This window comes from Podarcis liolepis (assembly GCF_965112155.1).
Source record: "Podarcis liolepis genome assembly, chromosome: 10".
In the NCBI taxonomy this organism is placed as follows: Eukaryota; Metazoa; Chordata; class Lepidosauria; order Squamata; family Lacertidae; genus Podarcis; species Podarcis liolepis.
Genome location: NC_139562.1, coordinates 57,634,365 through 57,649,029, shown reverse-complemented (window position 1 = coordinate 57,649,029; position 14,665 = coordinate 57,634,365).

Here is a 14,665-nt window from a genome sequence, read left to right as displayed (position 1 = left end):
CCACTCACATTAGGTATTTTAATAAAGTTGTGACCAAAATTATGCCAAAAACCTTAAACAAAAATTCTTTGTGAATTCTGATTCATTTAGGGGGTGGCTTGGGGACCTCTACACGCAAAAACAGCATTCTTCTCTTGTGATTCCCAGCAAATGGTATTCAGAGGCACACTGCCTCCATCATGGCCAGTAGTCGCTGATTGCCATATCCCCCACAATTAGTCTTATAGCTGCATATGTCAAGGCTACCTTCATTCATTTGATTAGCTTACAATGATTAAGATAAATGTAGAACCGTGCATGCGAATATCTTAATAAAAATCTTTAAATTCCAAGACTTAAGAGAGAGAAATCCCCATGCGTCTTGATTCCCAAAGTCAAAGGGTCTTGGGTTCCATCCAGTAGACTTTTGACACATGTTAGATAGCACAATTATAGCAAAACAGATCGCCCCACCGCTAGATTTGATAGCGGTCTGTAAAATCAAGATGATTGCTTAGAAGATGATGCTCACTGACTATGAGATTTGTTACATGTCTCTTAATCAGCTCTTGTGTCCAATTTTACATGGGGAGAATAGTTTGGGAGGAACTTTAACTGGGCAAGTGAGCGCCACTGTAATGCGATAACAGCAACAGCTTATCTCAGAGAAGACGACTTTCTTGTAACTGCACCCACAAGTTTCTAAACAGGTAAAAATGATTCCTTTTAAAATACGCAAGCTTTCTGCTAAACTAACAGTAATGATTTTATACTTCACAATTAGTGCCCCAATTAGTTGCTAATTAGGAGGAGGACTAATAGGCAGACATACTTTTAAAAGCCAATTAAAAAACAACAACAAAGCTCATTGCGGAAGCAATTCCAATGGCAGTAAAGGCTCTTTAGTCAAGGTTGCCTTAGCCAAGCAGGTATGCTGCAATCTCTGAAGTAGATTACAAAAGAAAGATAAACGCAGGCATTCCTCACTGAATTCTCTTCTCTGTTCATCCTCCACCGGATCAATGGATTTGTAATGGTGTTTTGGATGTGTTGGCCCAGAATATGGTCTCAAGGTACATGCGGCCACTGTTTTGCTGAAGTTAGGCGGTTCTGGTTAGTGCACAGATGTATAGATGTCTTTCCTGGAAACCACATATATGTTGCCTTGGGTTCGATGATGGAAGAAAGATCAGATATAAATGGCAGAAAATAAATACCGTATTTTTCGCCCTATAGGGCGCACTGGCCCATAGGGTGCACCTCGGTTTTTTGGGGGAAAATAAATAAATAAATAAATAAATAAATATTCCCCCCCCCCCCAGCCGCGGGGCTGGTGCGGGTGAAGCCCGAGCTTCCCCCGACCCCAGAGCAGGCTGCTATCCGCAAGCCAAGCAGACATCTGCGCGAAGCATGGGGCGCGCTCCGGGGCGCGCCCCGTGCTTCGGGCTGCTGCCCGCAAGCCTGCGAGCCCGCAGGAACTCCCGCCGGGCTCGCAAGGCTTGCGGATAGCTTCCTGAAGCCTGGAGAGCGAGAGGGGTTCGGTGCGCACCGACACACCTCGCTCTCCAGGCTTCAGCGAAAGCCTGCATTCGCCCCATAGGACGCACACACATTTCCCCTTCATTTCTGGAGGGGGGAACGTGCATCATATAGGGCGAAACATACGGTAAGTAAATAAATGGTGCTAATTGGCTCCTTGCAGTAGGGAAGGAAACAACGTAATCTGTGACAGCTCTTTATCTGCAAAGCTCTTCTCTGAATTGGAGGTTTTTACGGAGGGCAAATGTTTCCAGAAGCAATGTGTCCACGTAGTTTTTGTCTATTACTCTTTTAGCATTTCAACCAATAAAAAAGTAGATACTTACAAGGTTCCCCCCCCCCCCACTTGTGAAGGAATAGTCAATCAGCGATCGTTATAGCAGGATCATTGACTTAGAAAGACCGTAAGAAATTAATCTAAAGTAGATCCCATGAAACAATTTAGATTCTCAGTGTTTCTGTTAGTTCTTTAATCCTTTGTTTATGAGTTAGCATTGCTGAAGATCACAGGGTATATCATTGCTCATTTTTAATTTCCTAGATAGTGGTTTTTGTTATCTAGCGCTGAGAGACCATTATTTTAATCTCCGGAAGGCCCTCTGCCTCTATTCCAAAAATTCTAGTTCCTTTTTTTTTTTTTAAGCACAGTCTTTCAAAAGGATTAAAGCATGTCATTCCTACGAAGGTAAAAATAGTAATGTTTATTCTATTCAGCCGGCACCACAGGATTAGCAAACAATTTATTGCTGTTATTATACTTAACATCTCTAAAATAATAAAGTAATAAATATGAAAAACATGTCATGGATACCCACAGAGAGCTTTTCGTCTGTACATGTGGAAAACAGAGGGGATTGCATTTCAGAGCCATGGATTATTGTGATGATGTACAATAAAGGATAACACAAATCTGCATAATAGAATTTGATGGAACACTGACTTTTCAAAGGAAACCTTTTAGCACATTGCTTTTCAACCAGCCTTCAAGGAGAAGGGGGGGGAAGGCCATTCTTCCCTGTGGTGTGATACATACCTAGCCCTGTATTTCTAGAAAGAATTATTTTGTTGGATTTTAGGTTTTGAGCACATTTTGATTGGGTCGCGGTTTTTCTTCTTAGCAAACTGTATCTGATGGAAAGAATGGAAAGGGAAATAAAAAGTTAAGACTGAAGATTGTGTTGTTTTTTTAAAAAAAGTTTCTATCATGACAAGTAACATAGTAGAATGGCACTCTAATTTATGTGGACATCCCATTTTTACTGGCCCTTCCACTGTACTTTTTGCAGCAGCCTGAAACAAACTGGCAAAGCTTTACCTGACACAGATGAAAGAAGTGGGAAAAGTTTGTCCTAGTTTATATTTGTGTAGGATACTGTTGAAGGCATAAGAGCAGTGCCATCAAATGAATGAATGAATGACAAGTTTTGTCTGACTAGAGCAGGGGTCTGCAACCCGCGGCTCCGGAGCCGCATGTGGCTCTTTTACACATTTGCCGCGGCTCCGGGGCGGATACTAGCGAGGGGAGGAGGCGCATTGTGCGCCCCGAGACTCCCCACTGTGGCAGGCACTGTACTGGCTGTGATGTCGCATGGGGGCGGTGCGTGCGTTAGTCACGCACCGTCCCGACATCACCTTCCCGCCTGCTGTCAGATCGCGGCTCCGGAGATATATTTGTTTTAAATGTTGCAATGGTTTTGCAGCTCCCAGTTGTTGTTTTTCCTTCGGAAATGGGTCCAAGTGGCTCTTTTTGTCTTAAAGGTTGCAGACCCCTGGTCTAGAGGCTGCAATCCTATCTGTTATGTACTGAAGTTCTCACCCTAGGCCAGCAGGGGGATACTGTAGATAGTTTTCACTCAGGTCCACATATGCAAATAAGGAATGGAAAGTGACATTCAGTGATAGTTGCAGAAAATTGTTACTGTTGCCTTGTAGTTGAGCTCTATATAAGCAGGTTGGCTGAATCCTTCAGCTCAGTTCTGTTCTGGCCTGTGAATAAACAAGAGCTGTTTGAAGAATTGCTGTGTCGTCTGATACGTTCACCCACAACTTAACAATATCCACTTACCTGGGAGTAAGAATGTACAGGGTTCGACTAACAGTGTCCTTTTCTCAGGTGATCTGTTCCTGGGAATTAAAGCATGCAATGAAGGAGATTTTTATGGGATACAGCAAGTCACAGGAACAAGCAGGATGAGTAAAGAAGGCCTTGCTAGGTTCAGTAGTTAAGGCCGTAACAAGACATTTCTCCACCTCCCTTGGTTTTGGTGACACACTTTAAGGCTCAGTGCCACCTATGTAAGATGGGTGCAAGAATACCTCTTTAAAATATACCCCATCAATAATGGGCTGGTTAAACCAAGTATGGGACATGGCATCAGTGGTTAAACCAATGATAATATGGATGTAAGAGCGAAGAGAGAGAATATCTTTATAGGAAATTACCTTTATTTTTGACACAGTAAATGTTCATGGAAGCCATATGCTACCATTCAACCACTTTTTAAAAAAAATAAATAAATTGTTATTTGATTTTCAAAAATATAAACATACACCAAAAACCAATTCAGAATCCAAATATCGAGATTACTCTGAATCTCCTGGCTTCCATCCATCCCTTCCATGGCTCTTATTGATAATATTTTCAACTACATATCAATACTTCTCCAATTTTTTGTCTTTCTAAATTATCCATACATTCCGTTACATTACAAGTGTGGTTAAAATCCTGCCAATGTTTTAACTTGCTTACAATGATCTCGTATATAAATTATAAACTTTCCCCATTCTTTTTTTAAAGTTCTTGTCTTCTTGATTTCTGAGCTTCCCAGTTAATTTTGCCATTTCGGCATAGTCCATCAACTTGGTTTGCCATTCTTCTCTGGTTGGGGTTGTCTCTTACTTCCATCTCTGGTCTAAAAGTATCTGTGCGGCTGTTGTCACATACATGAACAGTCTTTTCTGGTCCTTTGGAATCTCAGTACCTATGATCCCTAATAAGAAAGCTGGTTTTTTAAACAAACGTTATTTTAAATATTTGTTTCATTTCATTATATATCATTCCCCAGAATTTTTTAATTACCGTATTTTTCGCTCTATAACACGCACCTGACCATAACACGCACATAGTTTTTAGAGGAGGAAAACAAAACAAAAATTCTGAATGAAACAGTGGATGTATCATTTTTGTGCTTCATGCTGTGGCCACAGACATGTGATTTGATGGTGAGTTTTTTGGTGCAGGCTGTAGCCATGGACATGCTATGTGATCTGATGGTGAATTTGGGGTGACCCAATGCAAAGATCCTGAGGATCCATGTGAATCCATGCTTTGTAACCACGTTTTTGTACCATTGCAGCCCCAGGCAACAGTGGGTGCGTGATTTTTTTGGTGCAGGCTGTAGTCATGGACATGCTATGTGATCTGATGGTGAATTTGGAGTGACCCAATGCAAAAATCCTGAGGATCCATGTGGATCCGTGCTTTGTAACCACTTTTTGCACCATTGCAGCCCCAGGCAACAGTGGGTCCACGTTTTTGCACCATTGCAGCCCCAGGCAACAGTGGGTGCGTGATTTTTTTTGGTGCAGGCTGTAGTCATGGACATGCTATGTGATCTGATGGTGAATTTCAAACCTGTTTTCCATAGCCTTTCCCACTATTCAACCACTTTCCCTCCTTGATCTTGTTTGCGGACATCAACGTTATAAGAATTATCCATTCCATAGCATTGCTGTGAGGTAAACACATTTTTGTCTGCCCTGCAGTGTGAAACCAAACCAATCGGTAGCCCCTCTTGCTTCTTTCCATCTTACAACTATAATAATTATGATTTTATTATTTATACCCCACCCCCTCTGACTGGGTTTCCCCAGCCACTCTGGGCGGCTCCTAGCAGAATAGTAAAATCAAGCATTCAGCTGTGTAAGATCCCATTGAAGGAGTGCTGAGAGGGAGCTAGATAGCTTCTGCTCTACTTGCTTAAGTTGCCATTTTCACTCTGAGGCACAATCTTCTGCTTGCTCCAGAATCGCAACAGCAGGAGATGGAACTGGGCTGCCTGTCTCACGAGAGTCTCCAGAGAAATACCACTTCTGCTTGGAAATACCAGAGAACGAGCATATGTCAGAATGACCTTTTATGTTCTTATGTGTCAAACAGAAAACTCCCGCCTGCACTGCAAATAGGCTTAGCCGAAAAGAACATGGTATTCCTCAGTGACCTCCACAGTCTGAAAAACAGTTATTTGTAAAGTTATCGTTTCAATAACCCACGAAATGTGCAGCAAACCGGTCTGTACGAGAAGCGCAAATGCAACAACAAGATAATTGAATACAAAAAGAAGCACCTAATTCAAAAGCCTGTCATTTAATAATCACTTAACAGCATAATCCTATTATGAATGTTCCAAAGAAAGTCCCATGAGATGCTGTTCAGGTTGCTAGAACAGTATCTGGAGCCGGAAAGTGGCTGAATGAGAGTCAGGAAACTGAAGATGAATCCACTCAAAATGGAGGCCTTGTTAATGGTAGGCAGTTCTCAAGTCCAAGAGTTGGGTTGACAGCCTGTTCTGGAGGTGTTGGGCTGCCCCTAAAGGAGAAGGCTCACGGCTTAGTGTGTCATGGGACGCGGGTGGCGCTGTGGTCTAAACCACTAAGCCCCTTGGGCTTGCCAATTGAAAGGTTGGCGGTTTGAATCCCCGTGATGGGGTGAGCTCCCGTTGCACTCCTGCCAACCTAGCAGTTTGAAAGCAAGCAAGTGCAAGTAGATAAATAGGTAACGCTGCAGTGGGAAGGTAAACGACATTTCTGTGTGGTCTGGTTTCCATCACGGTGTCCCGTTGCACCAGAAGCGGTTTAGTCATGCTGGCCACATGACCCGGAAAGGACAGTCTGGCTATGGTTGCAAACACTCTGGCAATCTCATGTTTAAGTCCGTTGCAGTGCATTCAGCATGGGCCTGCCCTTGAAGGCAGGTCTGAAAGCTGCAGCTGGTACAAAGTGCAGCTGCCAAGGTGTTGACTGGCACTACAAAATGGGGTCATATTTCACAAGTCTTACAAGAGCTGCTCTAGATGCCTGTTGGCTCCCAAGCCCAGTTTAAGGTGCTGACTAAGTCATATTGTTGTTGTTGTTTAGTCGTTTAGTCATGTACGACTATTCGTGACCCCATGGACCAGAGCACGCCAGGCACTCCTGTCTTCCACTGCCTCCCACAGTTTGGTCAAACTCATGCTGGTAGCTTCGAGAACACTGTCCAACCATCTCGTCCTCTGTCGTCCCCTTCTCCTTGTGCCCTCCATCTTTCCCAACATCAGGGTCTTTTCCAGGGAGTCTTCTCCAAAGTATTGGAGTCTCAGCTTCAGGATCTGTCCTTCCAGTGAGCATTCAGGGCTGATTTCCTTAAGAATGGATAAGTTTGATCTTCTTGTAGTCCATGGGGCTCTCAAGAGTCTCCTCCAGCACCATAATCCAAAAGCACACAGTATATACCCTAAATTATTTGTGACCCAAACATGTGAAAGAGCACCTCTCCCCATAGCTACCAACCTGTGCCTTAAGATCTGGGGGTGGAAGCCATGCTTGTCGTTCAACTGACAACTGCAGTTCACTGTGCAATAATGTGAAGCAGGGTCTTTTCTGTTGTGGCACCCTGGATCTCTTTGCCATTAGAGCTATGCTTCTCCCTTACCTTAACAGCTTTTTGACATTGAGACATTTTTCTTTCTGATTTTTTTTTGGGGGGGTGGCATTTAAAGAACTGATGTCTCTTTCTGCTGAGGTGCTGTTTTGCATTATAAATTATAAATTGCTTTTATAGTTTCAATACGTTGGCAAATGCGTTTGTTTGTTTGTAATGCTTTTATTTACTTTAAATAGCTATGTTTGATCTTTTGTATGCTGGTGTGCGTCACTCTGGAAACCTTTGGGTTGCGGGCAGTGTGTAAGTATGCATGTCTGTCCTGCATAAATAAATAACTTTCAGCGCCTTCTGTGAAATGAAGCATACTGTGATCTTCAAATTAAAATCTCATTAAGTAAAATCAACCAACGGATCATTTTAGCAGCAAGCAGCAAGTCTCACATTCTTTCTGTCAAATAGATGTCCCGTGAGTGACATATGGGTAAATGAAATCATTTGAGCTGGGTTTGCAGATGAAAGAGAACACGGGATTGAGCAAATTGAATCTCTCAGCTCCTCCAGACTGGAGTGGACACATACTGTATAGTTCCTTATCATTTACACATAAGCCTTCTCAGGGCAGACATTACCCTTTACTAGTATGTCACTGTGCTTCCTTTCCACATTAATAGTGGGTTGTGCCTGAATTGAGAAATGTTCCATTTCCAATGTTCCAGTCTTCACACTCTTAATGTACCCTCATGTTCCCCCACTCTGTAAATGTTGGGAATTATGGGTATGGGCACAGTGACAGTCCTCTTTCCCCTCCCCCTATTTAATGCCTAGTATATCGTCTACTGATTATATAGGAGCATAGGAGATTAGAAGAGGAGCTACATGTCTTCCTGAGCTATGGCAAACCTGGTTATCGTGGTGAAGTTTTGCCTGCAGTTGGACAACTGTCTTTCTCAGCCATCTCTCTCCTCTGAACTGAGCTTGCAAGCAGATACCTTGCACAGACAGAGGTGTCTCCCAAACCACACACCCAACCCCTTCCTATAAAAAGTGGGATGGTGTTTGTGCACGTGCCACACTATAAAATATCGAGGATCGTGGTCTAAACCCCCCTTTAAATCCATATCAACGAGAAGAAAAGAACTCACTCTGAAACTCACCTACAGGTGGTACCTAACACCAAGAAAACTAGCGCTCATACGCCCAGGAACCTCACCAAAATGCTGGAGAGGGTGCACCTCCACAGGCACATACCTCCACATGTGGTGGGAATGCCCCAAAATCCAACTATTCTGGACAACAGCCACACGAGAAATATGTAAAATAACTAAGCAATTATTAGACATCACCCCAGAATTGGCCCTACTAAACATCTTCCAAGACAACAATGCCCATTTACACCACAAAGAATTCAGAACCCACCTACTTTCAGCAGCCAGAAACACCATAACCAGACACTGGAGAGACTGTCAGGAGTAAGCATGGACCAATGGTACCAAATAGTATGGGAAACAGCCCTACTAGAAAAATTAACCAATAAACTGAAACTGACACGGGGACAAACAGAAGAAGACGCCTTTACCCCGGTATGGCTCCCCTTTATCACATACACAGCCCAACAAGACAACGACAATAATCCACCAACAGCATACAAATCAATATGGCTGATCCAAAACACCCACCCCCCCACCCCACTCACGCACGAAAACAAAGACCACCACAGCCAACCACAAATGAACAGCCACACCCTAGGCCAACCCCAACCTCTCTCACCACCAAAGGAACACAAGTGAACAGCACAAGCAACGCTGACACCAAACCCTACATACATTAAGCATAATAGGAACATCGCCCCCGACCCCACCCCCACCCATCTTCCCTCCCTCCACCCCCTTTTTTTCCCTCCCCCCCCCCCCATGTCTCAACAAATGAAATGGATTTGTAAAAATGTTACTTGGAAAAAATACGAGAGACATTACACTTACTTCTGTAAAACAAGAAAATCTTTAATAAATAATAAAAAAAAAAACAAAGGAAAGGGAGGTTTCCCACTATGAATGGCAACTCCCAACTTTCAAGCATAGCCTTTTGCATTACATTAAATTGCTACGGGTGATATAAACAGCTTGTCTGGCCAGCACTGCAGTGAAATAAATGTCTTTTTGCTGCCATAAAAAAAAAAAAATAGAGGATCCATGCCAGATGTTTCGCAAAGTCAGATTTTGGGTGTTACAAGAAAAAGCGGGGTTTTGAGTATACATTATTCCAGAATGCTAGCTGAAGAGCCCCAGGTTCTTCAGCAATGTGTGCGCTAAATGCTTTTGTGGAACAGCTCCAGTAGAAAATTCTGTCCAAATTAACCAAAAATCCAGTAGTGGGTTTGCATTGCTACAGAAAAATAATTGCACCAAGCCCTGTACAGCACATTTTGCTTTGCTAGAGCACAATATACTCTTTTGTAAGGATGTATCAAATAATCTACTGACATGCAATGTATTTAAAATCTACTCCAACCTTGTGACCGTTGGTTTAAGGAGTGGCTTTTATGTGGTAGAAGACCAGCTCTTTCATTTCGGTTGAATTTTTTACCCTTTTGAGCCTTGTGTGCTGCACAGTTTGTGGAAGATGATATTAGAAAAGAAAGCTAATCAGTAGGGCAGGCTACATCTGTGAGCATCACATGATGGTGACTGCTACAGTTGGCTTCTTCTGGAACAAGATGTTATTAAAAATCATTACTCCCAAGACCAGACTTGTTCATCATGCAGCTGCACTGGGGAAAAGATTATGCACGGAAGGATCTAATAAGATGTGCTCGATTAGATTACAAACGGAAAAATCCTTAAAAAGTTATTTTCACACACATTAAAAAAAAGTGATAATTGGAAAATCAGATGAGTTTCTTTTCAATATATTTCAAACATCTGGGTCTTGTCTGGGGCAATCCTATACGTGTTTCCTGCTACAATGGGGCAGGTGTAATGTAAGATAAAGGAGGGGCATGACTCACCTGCCTCTTTTGTCACACAAAACAGGCCATTCCATCCCCTTTGAGGTGCCTCTATCACAGGTAAATCCTGGAGACTAGAATTTATCCGTAATAACCTTCAGCAAATTTCCACAAAATATTCAGGCTGAGAAAAGTTTGCCTTCTTTCCGGCGGTGATTCACTATTGCATTCTTGGAAAAACTATTAATTGAAGCGATAATTGAAAAGACCTTTGCAGGAGAAAGCTGATGGCGGTGTGACAAGTCAGGCTGCCCCAGGATCAGTTACTCATCCAGCTGGCTGGGCAATTAATATCTCTGAATTATGGAGAACACCTAAGGAAGCTTTTGTAGAAAAACTGAGAGTTAAAGGAAACCTCTTTCCCCCCCATTACTGTCTGTGAAGATTAAATAAATCCAGATGAGTTCCCTACTGCATCCAGGGTATGACTTAAAGGAGAATAGTGAAAGGAACTCTTTTTCATGTTCCAAAACAAATAGTCATCTCTGTAGCCTGGAGCAGGAATGAGGAATGCTTTCTTCTCCAGCTTTGAGGGACAAGGCAAAAGGGAGAATGTACCATATGACACTGCCATTCATTGCACTTGTGATATTTCTTTTGTCCTCTGTTGAAGTAGAAGCAGATCTGTTAACCGAAAGGATTGCTTCCATTAACTTTGGGCACAGATATGAATTTATTTAATATTTAAAGATTGCTACGCTGCCCGCTCGCTTGCTCTCTTTTGCTTTTCGCTTTTTCACTACAGCCTCAAGGTGGCTGACTAAGAACAATAAATATAAAAATAAGAAAACGGCAGTATCAATAACTGGAAAACAACAGATAAAGCACAAAGTAAAAGGGAGGTATCCACCTAAATGGTTCCACTAGGGATCAGCCAACTTTTTCAGCAGGGGGCCAGTCCACTGTCCCTCAGACCTTGTGGGAGGCCGGACTATATTTGGGGGGGGGGGGGGATGAACGAATTTCTATGCCCCACAAACAACCCAGAGATGCATTTTAAATAAAAGCTGTATTGGAAGAATATGAAAGGAGCAACGCTGGAAAAGTGATAAAGCAAAATGTGGCACATTGCCTTAAGAGAAAAACTTACTCAGATGCTTTGCTTATTAGAAGAACAAAAACACTCTGACATCTTTACAGTGGACTGGTATGACTTTAGTGCACATATAAATAAGAAAGAATACAACAGAGGAGCGTCTTCACATTATGCAGAAGAAGTGTGGGACCTCTAAGTACCATTTGGGATGCCAGTTCTTGGCTTTGCTGGATAAAACTACTTTTCCAGACCAAAGAGAAAATAGGATAATAGAACTGTGAATGTACTTTTCTTCTGGTATTTATGTGTAATTTTAGTATACAGTCATACCTCGGGTTACATACACTTCAGGTTGCGTTTTTTCGGGTTACGGACCTGCCGAAACCTGGAAATACCAGAATGGGTTACTTTCAAGTTTAGGCTGTCGCTTCTGTCAGCAGAAGCGCCAAATCACAACGTGCGTGTACGCAGATGCACCGCTGCGGGTTGCAAACATGCATCCCGCACGGATCAGGTTCGCAACCTGAGTGTCCACTGTCCGTTAACTTTGTATTAAGTTTTTTTAATAAAATAAAATAAAATAAAGCATGTACTCAGTGGCGTAGCGTGGGGGGTGCAGGAGGGGCCGGCCGCACCGGGCGCAACATCGGGGGTTAGGGTTAGGGGGCGCAAATCCACGGGTTAGGGGGCGCAAATCCACGGGTTAGGGGGCGCAAATTACTTGCCTTGCCCCGGGTGCTGACAACCCACGCTACGCCACTGCATGTACTAACAGTCAAAAGGGGGGGGGGGAAGCACCTGAAAAATGCTAGAACTTTAAGTAAAGGTAATGGTAAAGGGACCCCTGACCGTTAGGTCCAGTCGTGGCCGACTCTGGGGTTGCGGCGCTCATCTCACTTTATTGGCCAAGAGAGCCGGCGTACAGCTTCCGGGTCATGTGGCCAGCATGACTAAGCCGCTTCTGGCAAACCAGAGCAGTGCACGGAAACGCCGTTTACCTTCCTGTTGGAGCGGTACCTATTTATCTATATGCACTTTGAAGTGCTTTCAAACTGCTAGGTTGGCAGGAGCAGGGACCGAGCAACGGGAGCTCACCCCATCGCGGGGATTCGAACCGCCAACCTTCTGATCGGCAAGCCCTAGGCTCTGTGGTTTAGACCACAGCGCCACCGCATGTATTAAAAAGGGGGGAAAGCATCTGAAAAATGCTAGAACTTTACGGATGTGCTAATGCTTCCAAGTTTGTCAACATAGGAGAATGCCCTCCCTTCAGATGTCAAGGACATTAAGAACTACATAGCTTTTAGAAGGCACCTATAATGGGAAGTTATTAATGTTTGATGCTTTATTATGTTTTATATATTCTCTAAGCCCCCCAGAATGGTTGGGGAAACCCAGCCAGATGGGCTGGGTATAAACAACAACAACAACAACAACAACAACAACAACAACAACAACAACAACATGATTATAACACACCAAGTAGCCTTGCCACTAAGATTGTGTGACCATCTGTAGTGACCTTGAAGTGTTCCTGCCGGTCAGAATCTTCCATGTATTTTGGAAAGTTGTTTTGTTTGTTCATTATGCATTTGGAAACTGCCAAGAAAATTGTTCCCTAGCTTGGGTCTCTTCTTTTGGAAAGAAGCTACTTCCCAGTAATTGGGATGATCTCATCGAGTTGAAGCACCTGTGTTCTCTGGGCTTCAAGGCCAGGGAGGAAGCCTACTAATTGGGGACTCATTTCTGTGGAAAAAAAGTCTGCCCAAGTGCCAGAAAGTGTTTTTTACAATAAAGCTAGCTTTCGCCTTTGTCTCTAACCTATTTCTATGCAACCCCTGGGAGATTATATTTTTTTGTGCCACAGATTGATTCTTACGCCCAACAGTCATTGACAACTGTATTTTAGATCTGTAGTTTTTGTGGGCCTTTCCGTCGCCTTACATGCGGCTATCTTTATTCGATTTTACTCCTTTCTTTAAAAATAAATCTATCTCATTTAAAACTGGCTTCCATTTTGGGTCAAGCCTTGGTACTGGGCCCACTTCTTCTAACTTCTTTATGATTTGTTACTGCGTAAGTTATTTACCTGAGTTTCAGGGAGACGCTAGCTCTTTTCTGGAATCTTAGGGGTGTCTGGTAAGGCCTGGGAGTCTCCTGTGTCAGGAGTTCAGCCTACACTCGAGTAGGACCCTGGCAGAGACACACGCCCGACTGGCATGTTCCCTCCCTCCGGGTCAATCATTCAGGAGCTTCATAAGCTTTCTTCAGCCCGAACATCACAGCGACCGATGCCAACCGACACCGGCACACTTAGGGGTCCACAGACTTTGTGCATAATGCGTGTGACAGACCTCAGCGACTCAACATATTGGCTAATCTACTTTATTTACATATAAACACACATAGAATACTGCAAGATGGCTCCCTCTCTCTCTAGCATCAGACAGCAAAGAGAAAAAGGACAATAGTCCCACTTCAGGAAACACAGTAACACACAAACATCCTGTCTCCATCACTTCCCACTCTGTGGAGTCAAAACATACACCGTCATGTGATGGAAAACAATCCCATGACTGCAATCGTGGAGCAGGAATTCTAACATCCTGGCCTAGGCTGATTTGAGGAGTAAGGGCAGTGTACTACCTTGCAATGTTGGTGCTAGACCCTGGACATTATATGGCAGCCAAATCACCAAGGTCTGAGTTTTAGGGGTTTGGGGACAGAGGGGCCTTTTGCAGCCCTCCCTGGAGATGTTGGGGGCTGAAACTGGAACCTTCTGTGTGCAAAACAGATGCTTTACCACTGAGCTATGGTATAAGTGTATCCCCATTCCAATTAATCTTTGATTAACATCTTTCCCCTGCAATCCCATACCGCTGTGCTGCGACTCTAAGCTCAGCAATCAAACGTTTTGTTTTTGGAAGCTCCATAATTGTTTCCCTAGTCTTCCATATCTCTCCGTTCCTGTCCACTTTTGCCCCCGACTGCATTGCGGCATCTACCGGAGAAGAAACCATGCTCTGACAGATGTTAAAATTGTTCGTTATTCCTGCTTTTAAAAACAACCTATTGTCTTTGTCGAAAGACAGATCTGCAAGGTAGTGGATGAGTTCATGAATCATACGCTGACAGTTAAGCAGGTAAGAAGCAAAGATAATGGCAAAAAAAGAGTCATGTGTCAGTCAACTCCCCTACAGATCATTTTTCAAACGCTGCTGCTGGCAGGGTTTGAGGGGTAGATGTCAGGATGGCTGCTTCAAACTTTAAAATGTTCCTCCAAGTCCCAATGGGGAAACCTTGCTTCAGTGCCTGCAAGAGCTGCCAAACCAATCCAGTTTGCAGAAAGTTATAATGAAAGCCACAAATCTTGTCGGGAAGATCTGGGACCCAACAGCCGACACTACATGCCTGCAAATCTTCCCGGTAAACAAGCCAACAGTTTTCAGACATGGTCTATGAAGAC